The sequence below is a fragment of the Heloderma suspectum genome, chromosome 3 (assembly GCF_057233095.1).
Source record: "Heloderma suspectum isolate Gila_16-S chromosome 3, 16-S_ref, whole genome shotgun sequence".
NCBI lineage: Eukaryota > Metazoa > Chordata > Lepidosauria > Squamata > Helodermatidae > Heloderma > Heloderma suspectum.
In genome coordinates, this window is record NC_139460.1 from 78,472,610 (window position 1) to 78,490,154 (window position 17,545).

A 17,545-nucleotide genomic window follows, 5' to 3' on the forward strand; every position below is an offset into this window, starting at 1 on the left:
GCGGCGGCGGCAGCCGGTCGAAAGACCGGCTGCTGCTCCCGCCCCGCTCGAACACCCGCCGAACCGCCAGCCGGACCCGCCGCCGGGAGGGACATTCGGCGAAGGTAAGTCCTGTCCCAGGGGGGTTGCGGGGGGGCAGGGGGGGGTTCGGAGGATTTCTCCCTGAAACTTGTTCGGGGGGCCGAACACATTGGCGCTCGGCCCCCCGAAGTTTCGGGGAGAAATTCTCCACCAACCCTAGTAGGGATGTCAGAGAATTTCACCACGAATCTCGGGGAGGCCAAATGCCAGCACATTCGGCCCCCCGAAATAGGTGGCGGAACGGTCTGCCCCCCCACCCCCCTGGGACAGGACTGGACTCACCTTGGGTGGATCTTCCTGGCGGCGGCGGCTCCGGCGGCGGTTCGACGGTGGTTTGGCGGCAGCGACTGTGGCGGCCAGTCTTCTGACCAGCTGCCGCTGCTGCCATTTCCTGTAAAAAACAACAACAAACAAAAAAATGTGATAGGCTACGTAAAGATTTACATAGCCTATGATGGCTAGAGTTTAAAAAAACACCATGATAGGCTACGTAAATGTTTACGTAGCCTATCACGGCTGATTTAAAAGAAAAAAAAACCACGCGTACGCAAATGGCGGCGCCTATGGGCGCCACCATTTGCATTCCCTGTTTTTGCCGTCTTAGTCTACGTAAACATTTACGTAGACTAAGATGGCGAAAATAAGGGGAACGCAAATAGTGTAGATGCTATTTGCGTTCCCCTTATTTTCGCCATCTTAGTCTACGTAAATGTTTACGTAGACTAAGACGGCAAAAATAAGGAATGCAAATGGCGGCGCCCATGGGCGCCGCCATTTGCGTACGCACGTTTTTTTTCTTTTAAGTCAGCCGTGATAGGCTACATAAACATTTACATAGCCTATCACGGCTAACTGCAGGGACGCAAACGGTGGCGGCTACAGCCGCCGCCATTTGCGTCCCTGCTAGCCAGCGGCCGGATGTCCAGCCGCTGGCGGAGCCGACCGGTAGCTCCGCAGAATCCCTACGGACCGGAGCCGGCCGGCCAGAATTTCGGGGGGGGGGGAAGGATGGATCGCCTCCCCCCCACCTCGAATCAATTTCGCTAAAGGGTAAGTGACTATCGTACATCCCTAGTACATAGGCTCACTGCCTCATAGCCATCAAGACTAGCAGCCATTGATAGCCTTTTACTTCAGGAATTTGTCCCACCCCCTTTTAAAGCCCTCCGAATTGGTGGCCATCACTACATCCTATGGTAACATATTTTATAGTTTAATTAAGAGCTGTGTGAAGAAGTACTTCCTTTTATCTGTCCTGAATCTCCTACCAATCAGCTTCATGACTCTGGGTTCTAGTATTTTGAGAGAGGGAGAAAAATGTCTCCCTATCCACATTCTTCACACTATGCATAATTTTGTAGACCTCTATCATGTCTCCCCTTACCCTCCTTTTTTTCCAAGCTAAACAAAATTTCCCTCATAGGTGAGAGATGCTCCACCCTCTTGATCATTATTTGCCCTTTCCTGCACTTTTTCCAGCTCTACAATATCTTTTTAGGTGCAGTGACCAGAACTGTACACAATATTCCAAGTGTGGTTGCACCATAGATTTGTATAAGAGCAGTATGATACTGGCAGTTTTATTCTCAATTCCTTTTCTAAGTATGCCCAATATGGAGTTTGCCTTTGGCTGCACACCAGGTTGACATCTTCATTGAGCTGTCCACCACAGGTGGACAGCACAAACTTAGTGCAGGAAAAATGAAAAATGGAGTAGAATCAAACTGGACAGATTGGTCCCGCCCCACATATGTGCCCCTCCCTGTGTATCTTTCACTCACCTTGAAATCATCTGCATTTCACAAGTGTTCCTGTTGAATACTAAAAAGAAGAAAGGAAATGGAGGGGGTTTATGACTGTTCAACACAGGAATGCTCACAAAAGCCCAACTGGTTCCCAAACTCTCCTCTCCTCCCCCCTTCGCAAGCAAAAACAAAACAAATGTGCTTTAAGGAAGGGCAGGGGAAAAACGGGGAGTGGGGATGGCTTATATACAAACCTGCCTGCCTGATTAGCTGAAAATGATGCTTCTGAGCCTGCTGCAGGAACAGCCCTGTGATTAGACAAGTCAGGCTGCTCGCCTCAGGGGGAAGATGACAGGGAGCAGAGCCATGCCTAGCCTCCCCTGCCCATTCTTTTCTGAGGAGCCCAGTCTGTCCTGAGAAAATCCCATTTCTCTTCTTGCCGGTTCACACAGCAGGAGCATTGCTAGTGAGAAAGCATGCAGCTGTTTGCACACCAAAATAAATGGTCTTTGCTTGAGGGCATCTAAACCTCATTGGACTGGGAAGAGAGCAGATCTCTTTGTTCAAATAAACTATCAGAACTACAAGGCAGGGAGCACAGTATACCTGAACTGAAATTTCTCAGAAGATACAGTATTTTTCTGAGAACATTTCTGAGTTATTTCTTTTTCTAATCTTACTGGAAAAATAAGACCACTTTGCAGAAATGTTACTGAATATTCTCCACCTCAGGAAAAACTTCCTGACTGTTAGAGCAATACGACAATGGAACCAATTACCTAGGGAGGTGGTGGGCTCTCCCACACCGGAGGTGATCAAGATGAGGCTGGACAGCCATCTGTCAGGGAAGCTCTCTGACTTGGATTCCTCCATTGAGCAGGGGGTTGGACTCGATGGCCTTGTAGGCCCCTTCCAACCCTACTGTTCTATGATTCTATGATTTGTGTGTGCATGTGTATGTGACAGCCATCACACCCCTACCACCCACAATGCCCCAGAACAATACTATGTCTGGGGCATTGCGGAGGATGCAAAATGGTGGTCCATTGCTGCTGCCAGTTGCACTAGCAGCAAAAAAAAAAAAATCTTTAGGAAAAAAAGAAAGAGGTTGTGATACTGCCAATAGGTCACAGTGAGGCCCACTTTCAAGAATCCTCATAAGAGGATTCCTATCCCCCCTGGAGAAATTCAGTGGAATTATCTCCCCTATTTCTCAGTCCACAATCAGGGTAGAGAATTTTGAGAGGCTTTGAAAAGATATATTTCCAAGATAAATCCTGGAGGTCTTTTCAGGGATCTCCACAGACTAATTTTTTAAAGAAATTAAACTCTGATAAAGGCCCCAAATATATGGCACAGGGCTGAAATGCAATGGGATACTTTGATGAATAAAACTCCCTTTTTTTGCATCTTGGGACTTTGGCTCTTTTTTCCATTCAGTTAGTTTGGATGTTCTCCAGTTTTGTTGGACGCTCCTCCTAAATATCAGCAATGCCAAGCTCCCATAGTTCCCACCTAACCACATTTTAAAGAGTGGTATGTAAGCACCAGAACTGCAGGTTGTATTTGTATATAAATAAATAAATAAGTAAGTAAGTAAGTAAGTAAGTATATAAATCGAATAGATATTTATTATAAATAAATAGAAGTACTTATATCTATTCAACTACTTGCTACATTCCAGGCATGCTTACCCCCTACACTTCACTCCTCCCCCTTCAGTGTTTCTATCAATACTTCTAAACAGACAGACAGGCAGACAGAGTACCCATTTATAAGAACATAAGAAAAGCCATGCTGGATCAGACCATGGATCCATCTAGTCCAGCATTCTGTTCACACAGGGGCCAACCAGGAGCCCACAAGCAGAATACAAGTGTAACAGAACCCTCCTGCCCATGTTCCCCAGCAACTGGTGTACATAGGAATACTGCCCCTGATACTGGAGGTAGCACATAGCCATCAAGACTAGTAGCCATTGAAAGTCTTCTCCTCCAGGATTTTGTCTAACCCCCTTTTAAAGACATTGGTGGCCATCACTATAGACATTTCTATACCAGCCTAAAATCCTGATTTAAAATGGGGCTTTCTGCTTCCATTTTGAATGCAGGATCACAACTGACTCCCTTTACATGCACTTCCTCCCCCCCTTCCCCCCTCCTTCTTCCCATATCTGAGTCTTCCATTATCTTTCATTGATCTTGCTCCTCTTCTTGCCGCTTTTACTCTTTGCACGGAGGAAACTGAAGCGGAACACAGTGGGGTAATTTGATAGCTCATCTATTTAAATGCAATCTATTTAAAAATGGAACAAAGGGCATTTAGTGCAGGAGGGTCACAGCGTCATGTAAAGAGCCCTCAAACTTCCATGGAGGAGCAATCCAAATCGCAGGATAAAAGCTCCGTGTGATGAAGCCCTACATCTTGTGGTAGCAAATTCCATAGTTTACCTATGTGCTGAGTGAAGAAGGACTTCCTTTTATCTGTCCTGAATCTCCCAACAATCAGCTTCACTTACTTTGCTCACCTGGCACGTACATTGTGCTCTTTTTGCGCCAGCTGCCAGCTAAAGATTTTCTTATTTTCCCAGGCATTTTAATCATTCTGTTTCTGTTGTTTTAAATCTGTTACTGTATTTTAAATCTTTGCACTGTTACTAGATTTTATTTTGGTTTTAATTTGTATTTAATACTGTAGTTTTAAACTTCTATATTGTACTTTATTGTGTTGCATTTTATGGTTTTAATTGTTGTGAACCACACAGAGAGCTTCAGTGATTGGGTGGTACAGAAACGTAATAAATAAATAAATAAATAAAATGCAATCTTATATATGTTCTCCTCTACTCAGCACCGGTTAGGCCTCATCTGGAGTACTGTGTCCAGTTCTGGGCAACACACCTCAAGAAGGATGCAGACAAACTGGAGAGGGTTCAGAGGAGGGCAACGAAGATGATCAGGGGACTGGAAATAAAGCCCTATGAAGAGAGACTGAAAGAACTGGGCATGTTTAGCCTTGAGAAGAGAAGACTGAGGGGAGGTAGGATAGTGCGCTTCAAGGACTTGAAAGGTTGTCACAGAGAGGAAGGCCAGGATCTCTTCTCGATCATCCCAGAGTGCAGGACATGGAATCATGGGCTCAAGTTACAGGAAGCCAGATTCTGGCTGAACATCAGGAAAAACTTCCTGACTGTTAGATAGGGATGTACGAAAGTTACTTACCATTTTGCAGATCTGCTTTGCAGTGGTGGGGGAGGTGCTCCGTCCCTCCCCCCAAAGTCCTGCCTGGTCGGCTCTGCTCCGCAGTGATTCCACGGAGCCAGCGGCCGGCTCCGCCAGCGGCCGGACATCAGGCCACTGGGTAGCAGGGACACAAATGGCGGCTGCCATAGCCACCGCCATTTGCATCCCTGTATTCAACCGTGATAGGCTACGTAAAGACTTACGTATCCTATCACATCTGGGTTATTAAAAAAAAACAAACGCGTACGCAAATGGCGGCGGCTACAGCGGCCACCATTTGCATATCTTATTTTTTGCTGTCTTAGTCTACGGAAATATTTACATAGACTATTATGGCAAAAATTAAGGGGAACGCAAATAGCGTAGTGGGCAATATTTGCTTTCCTTTTTGATTTGCTGTTTTAGCCTACGTAAATATTTATGTAGACTAAGATGGCGAAAAATAAGGTACGCAAATGGCGGCTGCCGTAGCTGCCACCATTTGCGTACGCATTTGTGTGTGTGTGTGTTTTTTATAACCCAGATGTGATAGGCTATTTAAGTCTTTATGTAGCCTATCACGTCTATGTAAAAAAAAGAGAAAATACCGGGCTGCAAATGGCCGCAGCAGCGGCAGCCAGTCGGAAGACCAGCCGCCGCTGCCAAAGCCACCGCTGGAGCCGCCGCATTTCGGAACATCCACCCCAGGTAAGTCTCGTCTCGGGGGGGATCCGTGGGGGGGGTGGCAGGCCGTTCCACCATGGAATTCGGGGGGCTGAATGCCAGTGCATTCGGCCTCACTGAAATCCTTGGTGGAATTCTCCGCCATCCCTTCTGTTAGAGCAATACGACAATGGAACCAATTACCTAGGGAGGTGGTGGGCTCTCCCACACTAGAGGCATTCAAGACGAGGCTGGACAGCCATCTGTCAGGGATGCTCTGACTTGGATTCCTGCATTGAGCAGGGGGTGGACTCGATGGCCTTGCAGGCCCCTTCCAACCCTACTGTTCTATGATTCTACGTTTCTATGTCTACTCATTACATTACATTCAGTGAGACTTACAGCAGTAGGGATGGGGGAGAATTTCTCCCCGAAACTTTGGGGGGCCGAGTGCCAACGCATTCGGTCCTCCGAAGGTTGTTCGGGGAGAAATTCTCCGCCCCCCCGCCCCCTGCCCCCCCCCGGGATGGGACTTACCTTTCACGAATGTCCCTCCCAGCAGCGGGTCCCGGCGGTGGTTCGGCAGGTCTTCGTCAGGGGCGGGGGCGGCAGCCAGTCTTTCGACCGGCTGCCGCCACCGCCATTCCAAGAAAACGCCCCTGTGATAGGCTACGTAATGATTAACATAGCCTTTCATGGCTAGATTTGCAAAGTCAGCCATGATAGGCTACGTTAATCGTCACGTAGCCTATCACGGGTGACTTAAAAAAAAAAAAAAGCGCGTATGGCTAATGGCGGCCCCCATAGGGAGCCGCCATTCGCGTTCCTTATTTGGTCCCTGTAGTCTACGTAAAGATTTACGTAGACTACGGCGAAAATAAGGGCAACGCAAATAGCGTTTGTGACCCCTATGGGGGCCATCATTTGCCTACGTGTTTTTTTTTTTTTTTCAAAGTCACCCGTGATAGGCTACGTGACGATTAACGTAGCCCATCACGGCTGACTTTGCAGATCTAGCCGTGATAGGCTACGTTAATCGTTACGTAGCCTATCACAGGGGCGTTTTTTTTTTCTTTTGAAGTTCGCAGCCGGGGAGACGGGACGCTTCTCCCCGGCCTGAATTTCGGCCGGGCGAGGCGGGAAGCCTCCCCCCCGGCCTGAACTTCAGGGGGAGCAGTGAAGCGCCTCCTCCCCACCGCGAAGCAAGCTGAGAGACCAGGTAAGTGACTTTTGTACATCCCTAAATAGGGCTGCAATCCTGTGTGTTGCTTGGAAGTAAATTCTGCTGAATTAAGTGGAAGTTATTTTTGAATAAAGTGGGCTGCAAAGTCATGCTATTGTACCCAGAAACCAAAACCAAATAGCTTTGGCTTCCGGAAAATTTGGATTTGATCCACATGCACATGTTTTTCCCTAGTATATATTTCAAATGACTGTGGAAGGTAAGTCCTTATCTTTAATGGAAAATTTTGCACAAAACTATGTTTCAAGATGCTTTAAAGTAACTTCTAGCTTTTGTTCTTTTATAAGTTTGGTAAAATGTTCTACAAATTGTTCTTTCTCTATTTTTGTTTTATCAGGGAACAGCTAATGCTTGTAATTGCCCAAAGTTCCTGGTCTGTGCTGAAGTCAGCTGGGAAGCTTTGTCAAGTACTACTGCATTCATGAATCATTCATTTGATCAGGTCTATTAATTCCATTACAACAGTAAAACATCCTAAGGGACCAAGATTCAATCCTCCTTCTGTCTTCTGGCATCACAAGGAAATCTAAAGGAGAAACCTTGTAGAAAAAAAAATATGGCTCTTTCATTTATCACATTTGATGTAGTAGGTTTCAGGACAGCAAATCAGTTGTATAGTATTTAAATGCATTCATCTAATATGGGGAGGGGTAAGAAAGGGTAACAAAAAGGCAAATAAATAAAATGTAAATTTAACAAAGTTCCAGCCAATGGAGATCTTCAGAATACACCTTTGATCTCTGTATTAATCATCAGAATTATTCATTACTTTACACTGTGCATTTGCAAAGGGAAAACTTTATAAACTGAGACTGCAATCCTACAACCACTTATCTAGAAGGCTGAGGGCTAAACAGACGTTACTTAAATCAGTACTAAGAGTGACATACTTTTTCATATTTACTCTAGAGTAGGTGCAGGGGGCCTGATCTGGGGACTAGGGGTCTTTTAAGATCTGGATCATCCCCCCTCCCCATGCTTACTCTAGAGTAAAAATGGGGAATGAGAGATGAAGCCACTATATACAGATGTAAGGTAATATTCCTCCAAAGGGCTCCAAATATTTCGCCTTTCCACACATTTGGGAGAGGGAGCAGAGCAGCTGCCTCTTCCTGGGGCATTTGAGAGCAGACAGCTGGTGGGGGAAAAGTTAAGCACCTTCTCCTTTCTGCTACTCTGCCCCAAATCCCCCTCCCAAAGCTGTTTTTTCTTTAGGAGGAAAAAGCCATACAGCTTTGTTGAGTGTGCATGTAAAATGAAGTTCAACCTTTTGCATCTTTATAAAATAGGTGTAGCACTCATACGAAGAAGCCTATCTAGACTCTTTATTGTGTGAATGTGTGTGTATGTTTGGATCTGATGGTGAATCCTACAATAATTCCTGCTACTTATGACATCTTTTGTCTGTTTTCCTGTGAGCAGATGCTAGGCAACAGGCAGCTCAGATAGCACAGCATCACTGAGAAATTGCGGATGTGAACTAAATGTGTTTGTCGAAAGCATAATTGAAAATAAATGCAAGGATCTGGAACTGCAGGCTGCTCTCTGCAGGGTAAGAAGGATGAATTGAAGCAGGAATGAAGATGATGATGATTATGTTTTGAAATCCACCCTTGCAAGGAAAGCAAGAGTTTTCAAAAGACAACAGATGCTAACCAGTAATGAAATAAAAACATAAAAATAGATACTTTGGTGCAGTTGAATAGTGAACAAGAACTGTTTTAATGCCAACCTGTAAGTAGTTGGTCTACCCATTTAAGTGTAATACAGGTAGGGTTGTACAAAAGTCACTTACCTTTTCGCAGACTGTGTTCGTGGTGGGGGGGAGGCGCTCCGTCCCTCTCCCCCGGAATCCTGCCCAGCCAGCTCCGCTCCGTGGCAGCTCCGCAGAGCAGCCAGCCAGGGCCATCTGCAGCCGAAGTTCCGGCCACGGACTGGCTGGTGCAAACGCAAATGGCAGCCACTGTAGCAGCCACCATTTGCATCCAGCCAGGCTGCCATGATAGGCTGCTTAAGCATTTACGTAGCCTATCACAGCAAGCCAATATATATATATTTTTTTAAAGGTGTACGCAAATGGTGGCGGCCAGGGCAGCCGCCACTTGCGTTCCCTATTTTTCGCCGTTTTAGTCTATTATGGCGAAAAAAAGGGGAACACAAATAGCGTAGTGGGCGCTATTTGTGTTCCTTTTTTTTCGCCGTAATAGCCTACGTAAATATTTACATAGACTAAAATGGCAAAAAATAGGGAAGGCAAATGGCGGCCACCGCAGCCGCCGCTATTTGCATACGCTGTTTATTTGGGGTTTTTGCTTGGCTTGCCATGATAGGCTACGTAAATACTTACGTAGCCTATCATGGCAAAGACCTGGATGTAAATGGCGGCCACAGCAGCCGATTGACAGACCAGCCACCGCCAGACCCGCCGCCGTCCAGAACATCCACCCCAGGTAAGCCTCGTCCTGGGGGGAACCCATGGGGGGGCGGGTGGCAGGCTATTCTGCCATGGATTTTGGGGGACCGAATGGCAGTGCATTTGGCCTCACTGAAATCTGTGGCGGAATTCTCCGCCATCCCTAAATATAGGAGCCACGGTAGTAGGACCTATTTTAAGGCCCATCTGTAAACTGAACATTCCACCACGTTACGGGGTGATTGGGAGTGGGTCATTCTAATCTTTCTAAAATCAAAAAAGTTTGATAAATCTTTCTGAAATTTTCAGGTGCCAGAAAAAAAATGTTCAGTTTATATACCTTGAACATTTCAGGAAGGTGATCTTTTGAAGACTAGTTTAAGGGCTCCTTCACACTGGGCTTTTATCCTGCTATTGAGATGGCTCCTTCATGGAAGTTTACAGGCTCTTTACATGATGCAGTGACCCTGCCATGCTCCTCTTGCACTAAATGCCCTTTGTTCCATTTTTAAATAGATCGCAGATAATGAGTTATCAAATTGTCCCGTTGTGTTCCGCTTCAGTTTCCTCTATCAAAAGAGTTAAAGCAGGGAGAAGAGGAGTGAGATCAATAAAAGATAATGGAAGACTCAGATACGTGGAGAAGGAGGGGGGGAGGGGAAAAGGGAGTGCATGTAAAGGGAGTCAGTTGTGATTCTGCATTTAAAGCAGAAGCAGAAAGCCCCATTTTAAATGCAGGATTTTAGGCTGGTGTAGAAATGCCCTAAGGAAATGTAAAAACTCTCCCTTTGTCAAAAGTGACTTTCACAACTGTTTTGGCAAACTTTTTAGGTCACAATTTCTGAAGAGACGAAAGGGTTCTAATCTAAAACATTGATGGCTTTCTATTCTTCTAGTATTGGAGTCAGTGGAAAACCATTTTTCTTCAAAGTTCCAAAAATTTTAAAATAAGCTTTTTTTTAATGTGTAATGACAGTCAGTGGGACTAATGACAAGACCAGGCATGCTCAGAAATTCTCTCTCCCCGCCCCCTTCTCCATCAGAGCTGCTATAGAACATTGAGGGGGAAACTGCCATTTACTTCATATTATTAGTGGCTGAGAAAGAGAAGATGCTGCTGTTTGGAGGGTTTGTGCTGGGGTTTGTGTATCTGCTGTAGGGATGTACGAATTCCTTACCTGGCTCTGTGCTGGGGCATCCGCGGTGAGGGGAGGCGCTCCATCCCTCCCCCCGTAATCCTCCCCGGCCAGCTTCACTCTGCGGCGGCTCCACAGAGCCACCTGCCAGGGCTGGCTGCAGCCGGAGTTCCAGCTATGGCCGGGTTGCTGCAGCCGCTAATGGCGGCCATCGTAGTGGCCGTCATTTGCGTCCTTGCAAGCAGCCGTGATAGGCTACATAAGTATTTATGTAGTGTATCACGGCAAAGAGCAGGGACGCAAATGGCAGCCGCTACTCCATTTGTGCCCCTGCTCTTTGCCGTGATAGGCTACGTAAATATATCCATAGCCTATCATGGCTAACGCAGGGACACAAATGGCACCCGCTTTGCCAGATGCCATTTGTGGCCACAGCCCAGCAGCAGACAGAAGTCACCACAGAGCAGAGCCGGCCGGGGAGGATTCCAGGGGGAGGGACAGATCGCATCCCCTCCACTGCAGATGCCCCGGAACGGAACGGGGTAAGTCATCCGCCCATCCTTAACAATAGAGCAGTATGAGAAAAGGTTACATTTGTTACTCCCTGCAGCTAGCAGCTCCACGAGTCCAGAGTGTTCCCATGTACCCTGTCCCTGGTCAGGCCTAGAATAAGATCAGCTGCCTAAAACAATGAGAAACTGTCCCTGCAGGTTTCTACCCCCCCTCTTCCAGCAACTTGCAGACAAGGTTGGGAATATCACATATTCCCAAGAACACACACCCTTACTGGCTTCCCTTCCATAATCTCCTTTCCACCTGGAGAAGAGGGGCAAGGGTCTCCTTTCATATGTATCATTTGGCAGCAATGTCAACTTTCTAAATTAGAGATCTTCCCTCAGTTTTCCCTACCCCAGTAATTCTCCAATAAACTGGGCCCTTGAATGAGAGCATAGTTCCTCTGGTGCCCCCTCCCCCAAGTGAGCTTGTGATGGCCACCAGTTTGGATGGCTTTAAAAAGGGGTTAGACAAATTCCTGGAGGAAAAGGCTATCAGTGGCTACTAGTCTTGATGGCTATGTGCTACCTCCAGTACCAGAGGCAATGAGCCTATGTACACCAGTTGCTGGGGAACATGGGTGGGAGGGTGCTGTCGTGCTAATGCCCAGCTTGTGGGTTCCTGGCTGACAGCTGTTTATCCCCTGTGTAAACAGAATGATGGACTAGATGGACCCTTGGTCTGATCCAGCATGGCTCTTCTTATGTTCGTATTGTTTTTGTTGTTTCAGTCAACCCCCATCTCTCCCCGCTGCTTGTTTGTTCTTGACATGCTTAATGGCTAATTGGCAAATCTGGACAATTCGCAGGTTGCCGCCCTTTAGTTTGAAATGAAAGCAAACCCGATTTAAACAACAGTAGGAACTAGAGATGTCTTTGGATATAATTCTTCTATCTCATGCATGCATGATGCACCACATCTTTCTCCAATCAAGCTCCATGTTCAGCCTATTCCAGGGAGCCAAGTTGTAGTACTATAAGGTTGACAGCCCTCCTGGGTACTGTGCCAAGGAAATTGGGCTGCCTTTTGCAGGTGTTCCCAGAGTAGTTTGGCTCCACCTTTTAGTCAGTTCAGCTTGGGATTTCCTGCAGTGTTTAAATGCACTGTGCCAAGGTATTAATGCAATCTTCTATAGCTTCTGTTGTTGTTACTTTTTAAAATCACTTTCCTCCTTGGAGGTATCCACAAGACTTGATTAGAATCACAACCACCAGCTTCTTTCTGTTGCTTTCCTCTTCCTTGGAGAGGAAACAATGGATCAGCTGAGGTCCTTGAAGCAACTTGGCAGTGCACTGAACACCAATTTCTCTGTTCCTGTTATTTTATGTAAGCAAATATGTAAGCAAATGCTTACTCTTTCCTAGGAAGTAATTTCATTTCATATTTTTTTGCACAGAACACTATTAAAACATTTCATCACTCTTTCTGTATTTGTATTTTTCTGTATGAGGCTGTTAATCCTCTACATATACTTTCAGTTTCATCACAGAATTGAGATCCAAACACTGAATGAAGAGTGTTTCTTTTCCTGCTTTTCTCCTACATAGCCTCTAGGTGGCACTGTGTTTTGGCAGAATAGCACAATTACACAAGCATTTTCTTTCACTTTCACAAATAATACTGCATTTTCACTGCTTTAAAAAAAAAATTACCAAAAGTTCTGTTTAAAAACAGAAGCAAAACTACAGGGTCATGATGTCATCTAAAGAACCCATAAACAACTATGAATAGGGAATGACAAACACATAATAAATACCTCATGCAGAAATGCTCTTTATTTCTAGGGTTTGCTGTTAGAATCTCTGATCTGTAGTAAATTGTGTACCAATTGAGGAAGGCCACTCCAGTGTATGCTGGGATGAAGCTGCCTATTTGTGATTGGCTCCACCCAATCTGCCATTTTGTGACTGCCACCACCCCCAAGCCATCATTTTGAGATGTATTCCAACTCCCCCCCACTCACCATTTTGTAACTGATTGTGGGAAGTAGAACTTGAGACTCTGCCAAAAAAAAAAAGAAGATCCTACAAGCAAAGTGATGAATATAGGGCATAGTTTCACATTGCTGAGAATTTGGATGAGAAAGTGAAAAGGCATTCTTTGCACACTCCTACTTGTTTCCTAACAGATTCTGTCTGTCTGTCTGTCTCTCTCTCTCTCACACACACACACACACACACACGCACAGTCAGTTTGGTGGGCTGGTGGGGAGGGTGCTTTGAATATTCTGGGAAGCTGGTGCATGAAATGAACTCACCTCACCTGCCAGTTTCCAGGCAAATTCAGTGCCCCACAACCACCACCACTGACCACTCAGACAAACAGCTGTTTGGGAGAGGGGGAGATTAATGATATGTATATATATATATATATATATGGGTGTATATATATATGAAGTAAATAATAGTGAGTTCAATGGGGCTTACTTGCAAGTAAGTAGGTATTGGACTGCAGCCTAAATGAAAGGTTTAAGGAAGCTAGCAGTTTGGAAAGCAGTGATCCTTGAAGCATAGGTGCAGACCTTTTCCACTTGGAGGTAAAATGGAATAATAAATAGTAAAGGAAATATTTTAATGATTTTATTATCAATTTATTTATTCATTCATTTAAAATATATGTATCCTCCTGCCCTACATAGTTAAGATCTCAGGGTGGCATACATATAAAATTAATTTAAAGTGTATAAAACAATAAATAATTTAAACAGATAAAAACCTATTAAACTATTAAACAATTTAATACCAATTACAATCTAAAACAGTAAAACAGCAAGCTATTAATTAATATTTAATATTTTATTTTATTGTTGTGTATCCCAATAATACATTTCTAATTGCAATTGATTATAATGGACTTCCATTTACAATGCAATCATATGTGTCAACTCAGAAGTAAGTCCCAACTGAGCACAATGGAACATAGTCCCAAGTAAGTGGTATAGGATTTCAGCCTTGGTGTATTTATTATCAGAGAGAGCATAGCTTCTGGGGCCCATTTATTCACTTATGGGTTTGAAATCATTACCATGGCTTTGATTTTATATTAGATGTTGACATGGTGAAAGGTCCAGGCTGTGAGTGGCTTGGCTGCCAACTGAATAATATGTGCAATTAATACTTCTCTTAAACAAAGCCATGAAATTCAATAAATAAAAAAACCTACAGTTTATAACAAAAGTTAAGGCTATATAGTTTTCAGTCAAGAACCAAAAAGGCTAAGGCTTGCAAGCCTTTAACACCACTTCTAGGGATGGATGGACTCATCTTCTGTGGACAAGGTGCTTTCATCTGTAAGGCTGACCACCTGCTTACTTGATCCTTGCCCATCTTGGCTCATTATGGGCTGCAGAGAGAGATTGGATGAGGGGATCAGAGCGGTGGTGAATGCATCCCTTGAGGAGGAAGTGATGCCATCAGCCCTCAAGGAGGCAGTGATTAGGGATGTACGAAAGGTACTTACCTTTCCAGGGATTATGCTGATGCTGGAGGGGAGCCGGCCGGCCAGGATTCCAGGGAGGAGGAACGGAGCGCCTCCCACCCTGGCCAGGATTCCGGGGGGAGGGACGGAACGCCTCCCCCCCAGCATCAGCATAATCCGCGGAAAGGTAAGTACCTTTCGTACATCCCTAGCAGGGACACAAATGGCGTAGCGGCCACTATTTGCGTCCCTGCCTTTTGCCATGATAGGCTACATAGATACTTACATAGCCTATCATGGCTTGGAAGGGACACAAATGGCGGCTGGCATAGCAGCCGCCATTTGTGGCTGCAGCCCAGCAGCAGCCAGAAGTCCAGCTGCGGCCGTCACCAGCTGGCGGCTCTGTGGCCTTGCTGCAGAGCAGAGCCGGCCAGGCAGGATTCCAGGAGGAGGGACAGATCGCCTCCCCCGCACCGTGGATGCCTCCCAAAGGAGCAAGGTACAGTTTCATACATCCCTAATGAGGAGGGCTCTAGATAGGGGTGAATGCTCCTTACTTGTTCTCCTCAACCTCTCAGTAGCTTTTGATACTGTTGACCACGGTATCCTTCTGGACTGCCTGGAGGGGTTGGGCATTGAAGACACTGTATTATGGTGGTTCCAGTCCAGGAGGTACCAGAGGGTAGCACTGGGAGAGGTTTCGGACCCGTGGCTGCTCACTTGTGGGGTGCCACAGGATTCCATCCTCTCCCCAGTGCTATTTAACATCTATGTGAAGCTGCTGGGGGCTATCATCAGGAGGTTTTGGGTGCGGTGTCATCAATATGCAGATGACACGCAGCTCTACCTCTCGTTCAAATCTTCACCAAGGTTGGCCGTAGAATCCCTGTCCAAATGTCTGGAGATGGTGAGTGGCTGGATGGGGAGGAATAAGCTGAACCCTGACAAGACCGAGGTACTTTTGGTGGGAGACAAGAGGAGGTTGGGGGATGTTGACCTGGTATTGAATGGGGTACAATGGCTACCCTTGAAAGACCAAGTCCTCAACCTGGTGATCATTTTAGACTCCCAGCTGTCCATGGAGGCTCAGGTATCAGCTGTGAGCTGGACAGGACTGTCCCAACTCCATCTGATATGGCAGCTGCACCCCTACCTTCCCGACCATCTGCTCCCATTGGTAGTACATGCCCTGGTCTCCTCTCATTTAGACTACTGTAATGCACTCTATGTGAGGTTACCCTTGAAGATGGTTCAGAAGCTGCAGCTGGTACAGAACGCAGCAGCTCGCCTGATTAAAGGCAGCTGCTGGTGAGATCACATCACTCCAGTGCTGAAGGAGTTGCACTAGTTACCAGTTGTTTTCCGGGCCAAATTCAAGGTGTTGGTTTTGACCTTTAAAGCCCTATATGGTTCCAGCCTGGCCTATCTTAAGGAGCGCCTCCAGCAACACCAGACAGGCCGCTTAACAAAATCAGCCTTGGACGGCCTTCTCTTTGTCCCATCAGCCAGGACAGCTAGACTGGTGAGGATGAGGGAGAGGGCCTTCTCTGTGGTGGCCCCCACTTTGTGGAACTCCCTCCCTAGGGAACTCTGCCATGCCCCCTCTTTAATGAGCTTCTGCCACACATTAAAAACATGGTTGTTCAGGCAGGCATTTGGGGTGGGTTAGGGTATTTTTGAGCACCGCACCCTAGAGTCAGACACGACTGGTTGGGGACACCTTTGCCTTTACCTTTTACAGGGTATTTTTAGAAATATGATGATTTACTGTAGAATTTTATTGTTTTAAACTGTTTCTATTATTGTACATCGCCCAGAATGGCTGGGTGTGCAGCCAGATGGGTGATTAATAAATTTAATACATACATACATACATACATACATACATACATAAATTCTTTGTCCGGGGTGCAGGGGAGCTCAATGAGCTCCCCACACACACACTCGTGCAGCCTGGACCCACTTAGCGAGTCTCCCTGATCGCCCTGCCCACTGAACCCCCCCTCCTCTGTGCGCCAAGGACTCCGGCAGTCAAGCCCTTGTACTTTATGTGCACAAAGGCTTGATTGACGGAGTTCTTAGCACCATGCATGCCCCAGCGCTCTAGCCCTGTTCTCCTCCTGAGAAGGACAGAGCTAGAGTGCTTGGACACTGCCGAGGCTCCTCCTGCCCCACCGGTTGTCAAGGGCTTGGCAGCCAGTGGAGGCAGGACAAGTCTTTGGCACAACGCACCCCCCGCCAGGTGCTCTAGCCTTCTCCTCCTCCCAAGGAGGGCAGGGCTAGAGCACTTGGCCACCTGCCCCTGCCAGTTGTCAAGGGCTACCTCAACAGCCAGCAGAGGCAGGACAAGTCCTCAGCACAGCACACACACACCCCAGTGTTCTAGCCTTCTTCTCCTGTGGAGGAGTTCAGGGCTAGACCACTTGGACACTGCCGAGGCCTCTCCTGCCCCGCCAGTTGTCAAGGGCTTCCTTGACAGCCAGCAGAGGCAGGACGAGTCTGCGGTGCCACTCCCAGCCACTCACTGAGCTCCAAAGCACTCAGGGACCGGATCCATCAGCACCCATGGCTTGGCGAATGGGGTCCAGGAGGCTGGAAGGGGGGGAGCCTGTCGGACTCCACCCCCTCCTCTGACTCTTGCATGATCCCCAACCATATCCCCCCTAAGGAGGCAGGAAATGCAAGTGAAATTGTCATTCTCCCAAAGCACATAGACTGTGTGAACAGGATGGAGAATGTGATTGTGAGGTTGTAGAAAACTGTTGATGAACAACTTAGAGCCATCTGTCTGTCTTCTTGAAAGAGCAGCTTCCTCCAGTCCTCTGGCTGGCAATAGTGGGAGTTGTAGTCCAACACATCTGGAGGACACCAGGTTGGGGAAGGCTACAATTGTTGTAATACATGCAGGTGACAGAGATTGCTTCGCTTGAACTATTTTTGTAAATTATAGGGTTTTGTTTCTTGAATACAGTCATCTTTGCCACTGATACCAGCAAGGACCACCTGGCACCAAGACTGTCATCTTTTCAGCACCCGGTTAAGACTTTCCTCTATTCCCAGGCGTTTGATGG